At 41.1% G+C, this 14,141-nt stretch overlaps 1 protein-coding gene across 1 annotated transcript in view; it reads right to left on the bottom strand.

Moving 5' to 3' along the window:
- LOC135713067 (5-hydroxytryptamine receptor-like) overlaps positions 1 to 13,272 on the bottom strand; it is a 545,162-nt gene extending 531,890 nt beyond the window's left edge. Inside the window, exon 1 of the mRNA XM_065236165.1 lies at positions 13,200 to 13,272. The gene's annotated coding sequence lies outside the window, so the exon portion shown is untranslated. The remainder of the gene's footprint in view (positions 1 to 13,199) is intronic.
- Between the last annotated feature and the right edge of the window lie 869 nt (positions 13,273 to 14,141).

Genomic DNA, 14,141 nt, shown 5'->3' with positions numbered 1-14,141 from the left:
GGCACAAACTATTCGAAGTTTATATGGAAATTACTATGGGAAAACCAAACTTCTTGTTCATTGTCTTCTACCCATTTTCCATAATGCTTTTTCAAAAATTTCAATAACTATTCTTACGGGAAATTTTCTAAGCTACAACTTAGCGGAATATCGTTTGAGAGATTGATAATCTTATGGCATGATCAAGCAGCTGTTCTGTGGGCAACACTGTATTTTGCAGTGTGACATAGTAGCCAAGATAATTGTGCTCTATTCTTCGCACAAGAAACACCAATGTTGCCTGCTGAACAGTCGAATGAGCATAATCATAAGACATCAGTGACTTGAATCATTAATAACTTTTGTTCCATACATTTGATTAAAAAGTAGTTTTCAACAAAGTTGTAGCTGAGAAAATTTACTACAACCACTGCTATCATTTTTAACCCTCCGTTACTCGCGTCAACTTTTGTAACACGAGTACTAGTGCGTTGTACTTTGTACAACAGTGTGAGTTTTCCATTGCCATTTTGCAGCCGAGCTACCAATCGATATGAAACCAACGGGTATTCTTTAAAAAACTTGTTTTTAACTAAACAAGCTAAACTTTTATCACAGTTAACCCCCAAAAAAATGCGGAAAATAGAGAAAATGTGAATGGAAACCGCCTAAATGGTGTCCGCACTACGTGGGATTTGACTTGATTGGTTACAACATGAAAAATCTCGAGATCCTGACCAGATAGAAAGTTACTGTCCTTGGCAAAGTTTTTCTAAAGATCATAACCTTTTCGTTGGTGGAGAGTAGTTCAGAATTTTCTCACTACGTAGTGCTAGAAAACATGTGAAATTATCGCATGTGTTATATCTCGAGATCATGACCAGATAGAAAATTACTGTCGTCGACAAAGTTGTTGATGAGATCAAAGCCTATTTCATGGTGCACAATAGTTCGAAATTGTCTCAATACGCGGCGCTAGTATACACGTGAAATTCTCATATAAAATATCTCGAGATCCTGACCAGATAGATAGTTACTGTCTTCGCCAAAGTTGCTCAGAAGGTTATGGGATTTTTTTATGGTGGACAGTAGTTCAGAGTTTTCTCACTTGGCAGCGCTAGTATACATGTAAAATTCTTGCAAATATAAAATATCTCTAAATCCTTACCAGATAAAATGTTACTGTCGTCGACAAAGTTGTTGATGAGATCAAAGCCTATTTCTTGGTGCACAATAGGACAAAATTTTCTCAATATGCGGCGTTAGTATACACGTGAAATTCTCATATAAAATATCTCGAGATTCTGACCAGATAGAAAGTTACTGTCTTCGGCAAAGTGTTTCAGGAGATCATAGCCTTTTTGCTGGTGAACAGTAGTTCAGAATCTTGTCACTAGGTAGTGCTCGTATACATGTTGAGTTTTCGCATGTGATACATCACTAGATCCTGACCAGATAGAGAGTAAATGTAAGATCTTTTCGTTGGTGGACAGTTGTTCAGAATTTTCTCACTACGCGGTGCTAGTATACACATGCAATTCTCGCATTTAAAATAGCTCGAGATCCTGAGCAGATAGAAAGTTACTGTTTTCGGCAAACTTGTTCAGATGGTTAAGACTTTTTGGCTGGAGGACAGTAGCCCAGAATTTTCTCACCACGTGGCGCTAGTGAACGTGTACAATTCTCACGTATAGAAAATTACTGCCTTCGAAAAATTTGTTCATGACGTAATGCCTATTGCTTGGTACACAATAGTTCAAAATTTTCACACTACGTGGCGTTAGTGTACACGCGAAATTCTCGCATGTAAAATATCTCGAAATTCTGATCAGATATATTTCGCTAGTGGACAGTAGTTCAAAATTTTCTCACTACGTAGCGCTAGAATAAACGTGAAATTCTCGCATGTGGTTTGTTTCAAGATCCTAAGCGGCGCTAGTATACACGTGAAATTTTGACATGTAAAATATCACGAGATTCTGACCAAATAGAATGTTACTATCTTCGGCAAAGTTGTTCAGGGAGCCAAGGCCTTTTGGCTGGCCCACAGAATTTTTACACGTGCAATTCTCGCATTAGATATATTTCGAGACCTGATAAACTGTCATCGGAAAAGTTGTTCAGGCGATCAAAACTTTTTCGTTGGTCGACAGTACAGAATTTTCTCACTCACGGCGCTAGGATATACGTGAAATCTTCGCATATATAGTATCGAGATCGTGAACAGCTAGAAATTTACTGTATTTGGCAAAGTTGTTAACGAGATAAAGAACTTTTGGCTGACGAACAGTAGTTCAGAAATTTCTCAAAACTTGGTGGCAATTCTCGCATATATTTGAGAATATACTGCTAAATATAATACAATTTACATCAGCCTAAGTGGTATAAGACAAATATATTCTGGATTTCTTTTACTGGCGAAGATTTTCATGCAGATTTGTGGATACATAAATTGGGGTGAGTCTTCCACTTGTATACCTCTGATAAATTAGTGATAAAACGTATCTCAGATGGAAAACATTATCTTAAAAGATCAATATCGCTGAAACTTCCACCAAATGAATGTTTAGAGTCTCCCTTTCATTCGAGGCTAATTTCAAAATGGCTTATCGAGGGGTCTAGAACAAAAAAAATCCCTGTATTTACGTGTGCACGGACAACGAGACCAACTCAGAGAGTGAGGCACTTTTGCTCAGTTGAATAGAGAAATTTATAAAACCGTACACTCCCAATCATAAGTTTAAGGACACCCCCTAAAAACGTCCAATGTTCGTTCTTTTTAGAACATTTGAAAGATTTTGAATGGAAATACGAAGAGGTAAATTGCTCAATATCATCTTCAAATTTTGTATACCAAAGATTCACCCAAAGTTACACTATCTTTCAAAATTTACTCTGAAGAATCATGATTGATTTTCTCATAATTGACTTGAAAAAAAATTGGGAATTAAAAGTAGTAGTAGAACCCTTATGCAAACCATTCATACCATTCAAATAACCTAAGGAGATCAAAAATTGGACGTAAAACGAGAGAGCTTTGAACAAAACACATTTGCATGTTCACCATCCGGAAGAACTTTGCCGCATGTATAACTTCCTGACCTTAAGCTTTAGCATATACAAATATTTTACATGCACACTAGCGCCGCATACCGAAAATATTATGAACTATTTACTGTTCACCAGCAAAAAAGCTTTGATCTCCTAAACAACTTTGCCGAAGACAGTTATTTTCTAGCTGTTCGTGATCTCGAGCTGTAGCATATATGAGGATTGCACGTGTATACTAGCGCAGTGCAGTGAGAAAATTCAAAACAACTGTGCATCAGCCAAAAGATCTTGACCTCCTGAACCACTTTGCCGAAGGCAGTAACTTTCTATTCGGTCAGTATCTCGAGATATTTTATACGTGAAAGTTTCACGTGTATACTAGCACCGTGTAGTAACATAATTCTGAAACATGGTGCACCGAACAATAGGCTTTAACCTCCTGAACAACTTTGTTCAAGACAGTAACTTTCTATCTGGTCAGGATCTCGAGATATATCACAGACAAGAATTTCACAATTCACTAGCGCTAGTAGTGATAAAATTTTGAACAACTGTCCACGAGCAAAAATTTTGTGATATCCTGAACAACTTTGCCGACGACAGTAATTTTCTTTCTGGTCAAGAACTTGAGATATTTTATATGGGAGAATTTCATATGTATACTAACACCATGAAGTGAAAAAATTCTGAACTACTGTCCACCAGCCAAAAGACCTTGACCTCCTGAACAACTTTGTCGTAGACATTAACTGTCAAACTGATCAGGATCTCGAGGCATGGCATATGCGAGAAGTGTACCTGTATACTAACGCCACGTTGTGAGAAAATTCTTAACTACTGTTTACCAGCCAAAAAGTCTTGACCCCCTAAACAACTTTGCCGAAGCCAGCAACTTTCTAGCTGATCAAGATCTCGAGCTATTGAATATGCGAGAAAGGCACGTATTTCAGCGCCGCATAGTGAGAAACTTCTGAACTACTGTCCACCTGCGAAAAAGCCTTGACCTCCTGAACAACTATGCCAAAGACAGTACCTTTCTATCTGGTTGGGAGATATTTTATATGATAATTTCACGTGTATACTAGCGTTGCGTAGTGAGCAAATTCTGAACTTTTGAGTACCAAGCAATAGGCTTTGACCTCCTGAAAAACTTTGTCAAAGACAGTAACTTTCTATCAGGTCAGGATCTCGAGATATATCACATGCGAGAGTTTCACATGTATACTAGCGCTACATAGTGATAAAATTCTGAACTACTGTCCGCCAGTGACAAGGCTATGATCTCCTGAATAACTTTGTCGGAGACAGTAACTTTTTATCGGGTCAGGATCTCGATATATTCCATGTTGTAATTAATTAAGTCAAATCCCACCTAGTATGGTTACAATTTACGCGGTTTCCATTTACATTTTCCCTATTATCCGCATTTTTTAGGTGTTTACTGTAATCAATGTTAAGCTTGTATAGATCAAAACAAGTTTTTTGAGGAATACTCGTTGGTTTCAGATCGATTGGTAACTCAGCAACAAAATGGCAATGGAAAACGAAGTACAACAGCGCGAGTAACGGAGGGTTAAAATCATGGTGATGTGGTGAATTGTTAGATAGATATGAACAAAAACATAAATTTTCTCTTAGTAATTCCCATATAAACTTGAAATGGTTTGTGCCAAGTCAGTTTCTTACTAAAGTAGTTAATATTTTGGGAGGCTAAGCAGGACCCAATTTGGAACCGTTTAAGCACTGTGGAGCGAAAATTTCAAATTTTGCATCAGTCTTATGTATATACAGATACTTTGAGGTCTGTCTTAAATTCAGCTAGATTTTTGCGTCAGTTTTACTGTCATGTAACCGTATGATTTATAACCTTGCCTCGAGAGTGTAGAACTGGATTACCGGGGTGAAGTAATCGGGCACACATAACTGCATGACAGCCCTGTACGTAACGGGTGTTCAATAAAAAATGAGAATTTTTTCAGTCATATACTGCCCATAAAAGCATAGCTGTCCTATATGAATAGGAAATCAAGCAAATATAGGACAATTATGCGAGTATCGGAAGTATAGCTAGTGAAAAAAAATTCAACGAATTCAGTATTTTTTATTAAAAACGTTATGTTTATTCTGCAAATAAACTGACCCCTTTAAGTACTCATCTCCTAGGTAAAAAAAAAGTCAAGATCACAGGTTTAAAAATGAAACTACAATGTGTTGAATCGGAACCTACCTAACTTTAAGATTAAGACCAAAGATTTAAGTAAAGTAAAGGAGATAAAATCTATACAACTCTCTAGTAAGGAAAATAAAACGTATCTGTCATGGATACCAAAATTAATTAAGGTTCAATTTACTTTGATGCATTTTTTAAAAATTCAAAAGCAGTTTTTTCGACGCATTATTTTAGATTGCAAAAAGCTCGCGTCATTTTGTGTAAAATATCAAAAGGAATCGAATAGTGCGAGCTTTTTGCAATCTGAAATAATGCGTCGGAAAAAACTGCTTTCGAAATTTTTCAAAAAGCATCAAAGTATATTGAACCTTAAATGGAAGATAACGCTTTTTGCTGTTTTATTTAAGCATTCCGCTAAAAGCCCAATTTCATAACTTCATTATGATGGTTACCAAGCTTTTGGGATTTTCCTTATTAGAAAGTTGTACAGATTTTTTCTCCTTTAGCTTACTTAAATCTTTGGTTTTTATTAGTTAGGTAGGTTCCGATTCAACACATTGTAGTTTCATTTTTATACCTGTGATCTTGACTTTTTTACCTATGAGATGAGTACTTAAAGGGATTAGATTTTGATAAGTTCTTTAGTGGGAATGACATTAATGAAGACTGAACATTGTAGTCGAAATACGTATCGGTCATGGATACCAAAATTAATTAAAGGGAATTAAATGGAAGATAACTCTTTTTGCTGTTTTATGCATACATTGTTATTTGGATTACTAATACTTGAATGGTCTTATGGCGGTAAACACCAACTGGTATTTACCAATTAACCAATTAACCAATTCAATCTTAAGGGGAGGTTCTCATAAAAATGGCCAAAAAGTAAGCAAAGTTTGGCATATTGTTGTTGGCCAATAAAAAAAAAACATAGAAGGATGTGGTTTTGAAATTCAAAAAGCTTAAAATTTCGTCTTTGTTTCCAAATTTTTACAAGGCGATAAAAGCAAAATGGCGATCGTGGCCTCGAAACATACCGTATGCGTGATAATGTTTGCACCATTGAGCAATGTCAAAATTAAAACAATTCTCAAAAATTTCGTTTTCGAGTTTATTTATTTAATCAAAGGGGGGATGTTTCTCAGAGCCTTAAACCAGTCAGGTTTTGAGGAGATCGCATATCCTAATTCCTTGTTGAGAAGTGTCAAATGCAGGGAATAACATTCCAACGACTTACTTACCTTACCAATCAGGCTAAGGCCTTGTTGTCCTCTGCTGTCCGAAGAAGTCATCTCCACTCTACTCGATCCATGGTCACAGTTCGCCAGCCTCGTAGTCTGCGAAGGGTCCGCAGGTCACCTTCTACTTGGTCGATCCACCTTGCCCGCTGCGCGCTTCTTCTTCTTGTTTCTGTTGGGTCGCTTTCTAGAACCATTTTCACTGGGTCGTCGTGCGGCATTCTTACGACGTGCCCAGCCCACCTTAGTCGCCCAATATTTGCAATGTGGACGATGGATGGTTCTCCCAGAAGCTGGTGAAATTCGCCTCCTCCACGTTCCGTCATCCATCTGCACTCCACCGTAGATGGTACGCAACACCTTCCGTTCGAAAACACCAAGGACGCGTTGGGCGAGCATAGTCCAGGTCTCGTGGCCGTAAAGGACCACCGGTCTAATCAGCGTCTTTTAGACAGTCAACTTCGTGCGGCGGCGAATTTTATTCGACCGGAGCGTCCTTCGGAGTCCAAAGTAGGCACGATTCCCTGCCATAATGCGTCTTTGAATTTCTCTGCTGGTATCATTTTCGGCGGTCACCAGTGAGCCCAAATACACGAACTCATCGAACACCTCGATTTCGTCACCGTCAATCTGAACTCGGGGTGGGAGGCTAACATTGTCTTCCCTATAACCTCTTCCTTTCATGTATTTTGTCTTTGATGCGTTGATGGCAAGTCCAATCCGTCTAGCTTCAGCCTTCAGTCTGATGTACGTTTCCGCCATCATCTCAAAGTTCCTTGCCATAATGTCAATGTCATCGGCGAAGCCAAGAAGCTTTATGGACTTCCTGAAGATCGTGCCACTCGTGTCTATCCCAGCTCTTCTGATCACACCTTCTAACGCGATGTTGAACAGCAGACACGAAAGTCCATCACCTTGCCGTAACCCCCTTCGAGATTCAAAGGGACTCGAGAGTGTCCCCGATACTCGAACAACGCACATCACTCGATCCATCGTCGCCTTGACCAATCGCGTCAGTTTATCCAGAAATCCGTACTCGTGCATAATCTGCCATAGCTGATCTCGATCGATTGTGTCGTATGCGGATTTGTAATCGATGAACAAATGATGTGTGGGCACGTTGTATTCGCGGCATTTCTGCAGAACCTGCCGAATCGCGAAAATTTGGTCCGTGGTAGCGCGGGTACCCATGAATCCCGCCTGGTATTGCCCCACGAACTCTCTTGCAAATGGTGACAGACGGCGGCATAGAATTTGGGAGAGTGGCATAGAATTTGGGAGAGTACCTTGTAGGCGGCGCTCAATCCAACTTGTCGCCCTTTTGTAGATTTGGCATACGACACCTTCCATCCACTCCTCCGGTAATATCTCCTCCTCCCAAATCTTGACAATTACCCAGTGCAGCGCTCTAGCCAGTGCTTCACGACCGTATTTTAATAGCTCACTTGGTAGTTGATCTACACCAGTTGCTTTGTTGTTCTTCAGCCGACCGATCTCCTCCTCAACTTCTTGAAGATCAGGAGCCGGTAGCCTGTCGTCTTCTGCGCGTGCTCCATGGTCTGTTGCCGTGCCACCTTCGTTTTCTGCTGCTTCACCGTTGAGGTGCTCGTCATAGTACTGCTTCCACCTCTCAATCACCTCACACTCGTTCGTGAGAAGGTTACCGTCCAAGTCCTTGCACATATCGGCTTGCGGCAAGTAGCCTTTGCGCGAACTTTTTAGCTTCTCGTAGAACTTCCGTGTGTCGTTTACGCGGTACAGATTTCTTCGGTCCGGGATTGCAGTACCTAGTGCCGCTGCAGCAGTACTACCTATGGCTGAACGGATGTCCCTCCAGCCATTTTCAAGAGAAGCTGCGCCAAGCTGCTCTTCCGTGGGTGGTGCAACTTCCAGCTGCTGCGCGTAGTCCTGGGCAACTCCGGTGCCCCGTAGTTGCTCAATGTTGGGTCGCGGCGTTCGACTTCGACGTGTGTTATGCACCGTCGAGAGTCTTGAGCGCATGCATACTGCAACTAGGTAGTGGTCCGAATCTATGTTCGCACTGCGGTACGTGCGGACGTTGATAATATCGTAGAAGAATTTCCCGTCGATTAGAACGTGATCGATTTGGTTTTCTGTGTGTTGGTCAGGTGATCTCCAGGTGGCTAAGTGGATATCCTTGCGGGGGAAAAAGGTACTTCGAACTACCATACAACGAGAGGCTGCAAAGTTCACACATCGTTGGCCGTTGTCGTTCGATACGGCATGCAGGCTATTTGGCCGATTGCCGGTCTATACATTGCCTCCCGTCGTACCTGAGCGTTAATGTAGCCGATGACGATTTTGACGTCCCGTTGCGAACAGCCGTCGTACACCTACTCCAGCTGCGCATAGAACGCTTCTTTCTCGTCGTCGGGTCTCCCTTCGTGTGGGCAGTGCACGTTGATGATACTGTAGTTGAAGAAACGGCCCTTAATCCTCAACTTGCACATCCTCGCGTTGATCGGCTGCCAACCAATCACGCGTTGGCGCATCTTACCCAGCACTACAAAGCCGGTTCCCAGCTCGTTGGTGGTGCCACAGCTCTGGTAGAAAGTAGCCGCTCGATGCCCGCTTTTCCATACCTTTTGTCCCGTCCAGGAAAGTTCCTGCAGTGCTACGACTTCGAAGTTGCGTGGTTGAAGTTCGTCATAGATTAACCTATCGTAACCCGGGAAACCGAGCGATTTGCAGTTCCATGTTCCGAGTTTCCAACCGTTGTCCTTATTTCGTCGCGTAGGTCTGTGCCGATTGTTCCGATCCGTATTTCTTTCTTCGGTATTTGCAACTTTGTTTTTTTTTCAGGGCTGCTTGTTGTGCCTGCTTGCAACACACTCAAAGTTCTTCATAAAGGGTTAAGAGGATCGACAAATTTAAAAGAACGAAATTAAGTTAAGTTCGGAAAAGTCTCAAATGCCCTACAAAAGGGTATTTTCGGAATGAAGACGACGCTAAGGTGCTGAAAATCGATGTCCGTCGCCATTTTGCAATCCAATATGGCCGACATTGGGCTCAGAAAAAGTGTCAAATACCATAAGATATGGGTATTTTCGGAACGTGGACGACGCGTAGATGCGGTAAATTGACATTCGACGCCATTTTGGAATCCAAGATGGCAGCCATCAGGTTTCATAAAAAAAAGTTTCAAATATGGGTATTTATCGAACGGGGACAACACATAGATGCTGAAAACGATATCCAACGCCAATTTGCCATGGGTATTTGATATAATTTTCCACTTTTTCTTAAACCAGGCTATCATGGATTTCAAAATGGCGTCGGATATCGATTTTCATTCTTTAGACGTCATCCCGATTCCAAAAATACCCATATTGAGTGAATTTTACAGTATTTTCCACTTTTCTGAAATAGAGACCACCATCTTGGATTTAAAAAAATGCCGTCGCATATCTATTTCATATCTCTAGACGTCACCCCGATTTCATAGAAATGGATTGGCATTAGTGTTTCCCCTCTTTTTCGCGGAAATCGGAAGCTGCCATCATGGGTTTAAAAATGTCATCAATTTCCGGCCTCTAGACGTCACCCCGATTCCCGAAATACCCATATTGATGAGTAAACAAACCACCCGACAGTGATAAATTTGACATCCACGTGCACAGATCTTGTATGCGCTTTAATTAACCGAGTGAACAATCAACAAAAGTCAGAAAAACTGTGCGAATTTGGATTGAACAGCTTCGCTTCAAAGCGAAAGTAAGTTCAATTGACAATGATAGACGAAATGAACACGATTCTAGCCGAAGCAAACAGGACAAAAACTGATCGAAAATGGTTCTGTTGATGTCGAAGGGGATCTGCTCAAAGAGAAGACAGAATGACTTTCAATTGAAAGGGATGGTTGGCAGCTTCGTCGTCGATTTCCGATTGAAAGTGACTTTGTGACTTTGGCCTTGGTTAGAAGGAAGAGAATGTGAAATACTACACGAGAGCCGCACAGAGAGACGATTAAAGTGCTTTTTGATGTTTAGTCAGTGCACACTACTGCACCATTTAAATCGAATGAGCGTGAGGAAGAGGGGAATTGCTACATGGAGAAAAACAATTAAACGTCAAAAAAGTATATAATCGTCTCTGGAGCCCCAGATTTTCTCATTCTCGTTCTTGCCTACTGAACTGTCACACTGGTTGTTTGCAGAATCCATGTTCAAGGCAAGTGATGTGCAAAGGTGAAGACAAAAAAAAATCAATATTAAATTGCAAATGCAAATCAATTGAATTTTTTTTGGACCGAAACAAAAAATGGATGAAAAAGATCGATCCACTCGATTTTTGTCGTGTTTGAGATCGATTCAAAAATCGATTAATCCAACCAAAAGAATCGATCTTTTCTGTTTCGATCCAAGATCGCCCATTGCTAGACTGCATACACGCTATTTCAAAACTACCCAAATTTGGGTGGAATCCACCCAGATCGGTCAAAACTGAACCTACCCAAAAATGGGTAAACATGTATTTACCTAAATCTAGGTAAACGTACCTGCGACTGAAACTGGGTTACGGTTACTCAGATATTGACATTTGATAACAGGGTAAATTTTACCCATTTTAATAGCAATTGGATGGTATGACCGCTGCAGTAGCTGTATCAAACATAACCTCACCCGACTAGCTCTCTAGCCTGTTATATATAACTACGGAATACGACATTGAAATACCCAAAAAAAAACGATACCGTTACAAATGCAAACCATTTATTGAGATTTAATTTTTAATGAGATCTTCAAATTAGGAGCACCAACAAACATTTGGCTTCGAGAAAAGCGTCACCTCGAGCGTCACAGAATATCTCGGTAACCTAGAATTAGGAGAATGTTCAAAGTCGAGAATCTTACAATATACTTACTAACTATATCTGCTAGTAGCATTCGCCATGATAACAGTTCCAGTTTTTTTGCATCAGTCTTATTTATATCTTCCTTTCATACCTGCGTCATTTTTTACCTTGGGAAAATTTCGTTTAGAATTATTTACCCAAAATCTGGGTAGATTGTACTCATTAGAACAAAACTAGTTTACCCATATTTTGACAACTCCTTACTGGACCCAAGAATGGGTGCCATCTACCCAGTCACTGGATAGATTCAGAATAGCGTGTACGTACAAAGTGCAGAAGGCTCCAAATCGTGACGAACGGCAAAATACGGTGGGAAAGTCACGGGCCCGGAAACTGTACACCCAGATGCTGACGAAACCTCATTGTCTCTTCATGGATGATAAGACTTACGTCAAAGTGGACTTCCGGTAGCTTCCGGGGCTACTGTTCTTCACCGCCCAGCACAAGTTTGATGTTCGGGAGGAAGTAAGGAAGCAGAAACTTTCAAAGTTTACCAAGAAATACATGATTTGGCAAGCGATCTGCTCATGTGGCAAACGGAGTGCGTCGTTCGTGACTAACGGGAGTGTAAACGGGGAGATCTACCTCAAGGAGTGTCTACAAAAGCGTCTGCTTCCTCTGTTGATGCAACACGAGAGTTCTACGATCTTCTGGCCGGATCAAGTTTCGTGTCACTATTCAAATGTTGTCCTGGAGTGGTACGAAGCCACCGGGTGCTACGAAGCCCCCCCAAACGCACCGGAACTAAGGCCCATCGAAAAATACTGGGCTATTATGAAGCAGGCACTACGGAAGCATCCCAAGGAGGTCAAATCTGAGGAAGACATGAAGAAAATGTGGGTTTCCGTACAGAAGAAGCTGCAGCCAGATGTTGTACAGAATCTAATGAGTGGAGTTAAGCGTAAGGTGCGAGCGTACGGTTATAGTATTGGAGTTGAATGAAATAAATATGCCAAAAGCTTTCTAATGGGTTATATTTTATTGTCTGAAAGTTTGAAAAGGATCGGTCAACTAAGTAACATTCTGCCGCGTTTTTTTCCGTGATGCAATTTGATGTGGGACATCCTTTACATGGCTAAACAAAACAACCCAACGGTTGAGTTCTTTGAACTTACTATTCAGTTCGTATCTCTCATTCGCTTGTTGTCAAAAATGAAAAGAGCAAATCAACCCAACTGAGGTCTTCCGTGCACCAAGTTAACGTGTAAATCTTAATACTGAATAGTTTGAACTTGACCTTGGCCTACATGCGAGTAAATGAAAACAATTCGAGCGTATTAACTTAAAATTAAATGTCGGAACTGGCAACCTGGGTGAGTGTGCTGAATGCGGATGCTACTTGGATTGACGAGAATACGTATAATCCCCTAGGATAAAGTAATCCGATGAATTGTTGAAAAGATTCGGATCACCCATATGAATGAACCGGTTCTGAGCGGTTCACTTAAGTGATCCTTTTTTCCCATCTCTAACTCGGACAGACTCTCCACGAGGAATTGCGATCTTTCAATATTTTCCTTATCTACCAACAATACAAGCCCCACGCTATTCAGTTCAATCTAATGAAAGTTTATGATTCATCAGGCGTCTCCATCAAAATAATAATTCCACTGTTTCAACTAGCTACAAATCTCCATAGACTCGGAAATGTATGCCCAGTGAATCAATCAAAACATTTACATATTCCCAAAATGTATTCCAGCGAACAGCTTCTGGCCAGATCCAAACGCATGGCAAACAACGGCCCTACGATTTTGACGAGATGATCCATCGGCAAACCATCCGCAAACAGCAGTATTCATCGAAGCATAATCGAACCTGAACCGGCCGACCCCGAGTTCCCCGAACGTCCCAAAATAGCAAAAGCATTACCAATCACACTTACCTAATCCTAGATCTAGCTTCTGCTGCTGATATCGGTCGGTTGGTTCCACTTGGTCCTTTCACCGTATATAATCAGAAATAAATCCACTTCTGGTTCGATGGAAAACTAAACAATAACAACTCAATCTTCTTCAACGAACGCTCGCTCGCTCGCCCGTTTTTTTTTCTTGTTTCTTGAATGCATAAATTTTTCACGAACCACCAGCACCACATCCAATTCGCATTTGCTACCGCACACTTCCGGGGAAAGCAGCTTTCCCGAAAAACCACAGAATTCCCCCCCGTCTCCGATTATGTTGTTTCAACTTCAGTTTCGACGTGGCATCCAATTGAAGATAACTGTCTTTTGAGGGAAATTTTCTTCTTTGGGTTCTTCTTTACATACACTCACGTGCTCAGGCACACACAATTTGACGAACTCGTAAAAAGTTGTGCCTTGCCCGGTTCAACTGGGACTTTCATCACACACAATTTCTATCTGTTGTTTTTCTTGGCTTTTTTATTTCGCCGGAAAGGAGAAGGGTTCTCGAACTCCCGGCTGTTAGCTCGTACAAGGTTTGGTTTTTATGTGTATTCTGTACCCCCACAAGAGCGCCTACGATGACGAGGACGGTTGTGGTGGTGGTTTGACGGAACAACTCTTGAACGTTGCTTCTGTGCTCCTAGCAGCGTTGGCCAAAGTTATGATGAGCTTGTTTCCTGCAAGAGTGTTATTTTATGAAGCACACTGTTTGGTTTCGGTTTTTCGCATTTGGCATTTTACGACTTCTTCCGGCAGTGTTCTAAATCCCTTTCGAAATCCGCCGCACTCGAAATGGTTAAGCGATTTAATCTGAATTGAATAATTTCCTGTCGATCTCCTGTGCAGCAGAAGAAGCAATTTTGGCAAAATTGATTTTGGCCTGTGTCATCGGATCCGGGCACGAACTAAGATGGGTCGCAA

The sequence above is a fragment of the Ochlerotatus camptorhynchus genome, unplaced genomic scaffold (genome assembly GCF_037179485.1).
Source record: "Ochlerotatus camptorhynchus isolate MF236.1 unplaced genomic scaffold, CSIRO-AGI_Acam_v1.1 ptg000530l, whole genome shotgun sequence".
Taxonomy (NCBI): Eukaryota; Metazoa; Arthropoda; class Insecta; order Diptera; family Culicidae; genus Ochlerotatus; species Ochlerotatus camptorhynchus.
This window is presented reverse-complemented; position numbering and strand designations above follow the sequence as displayed.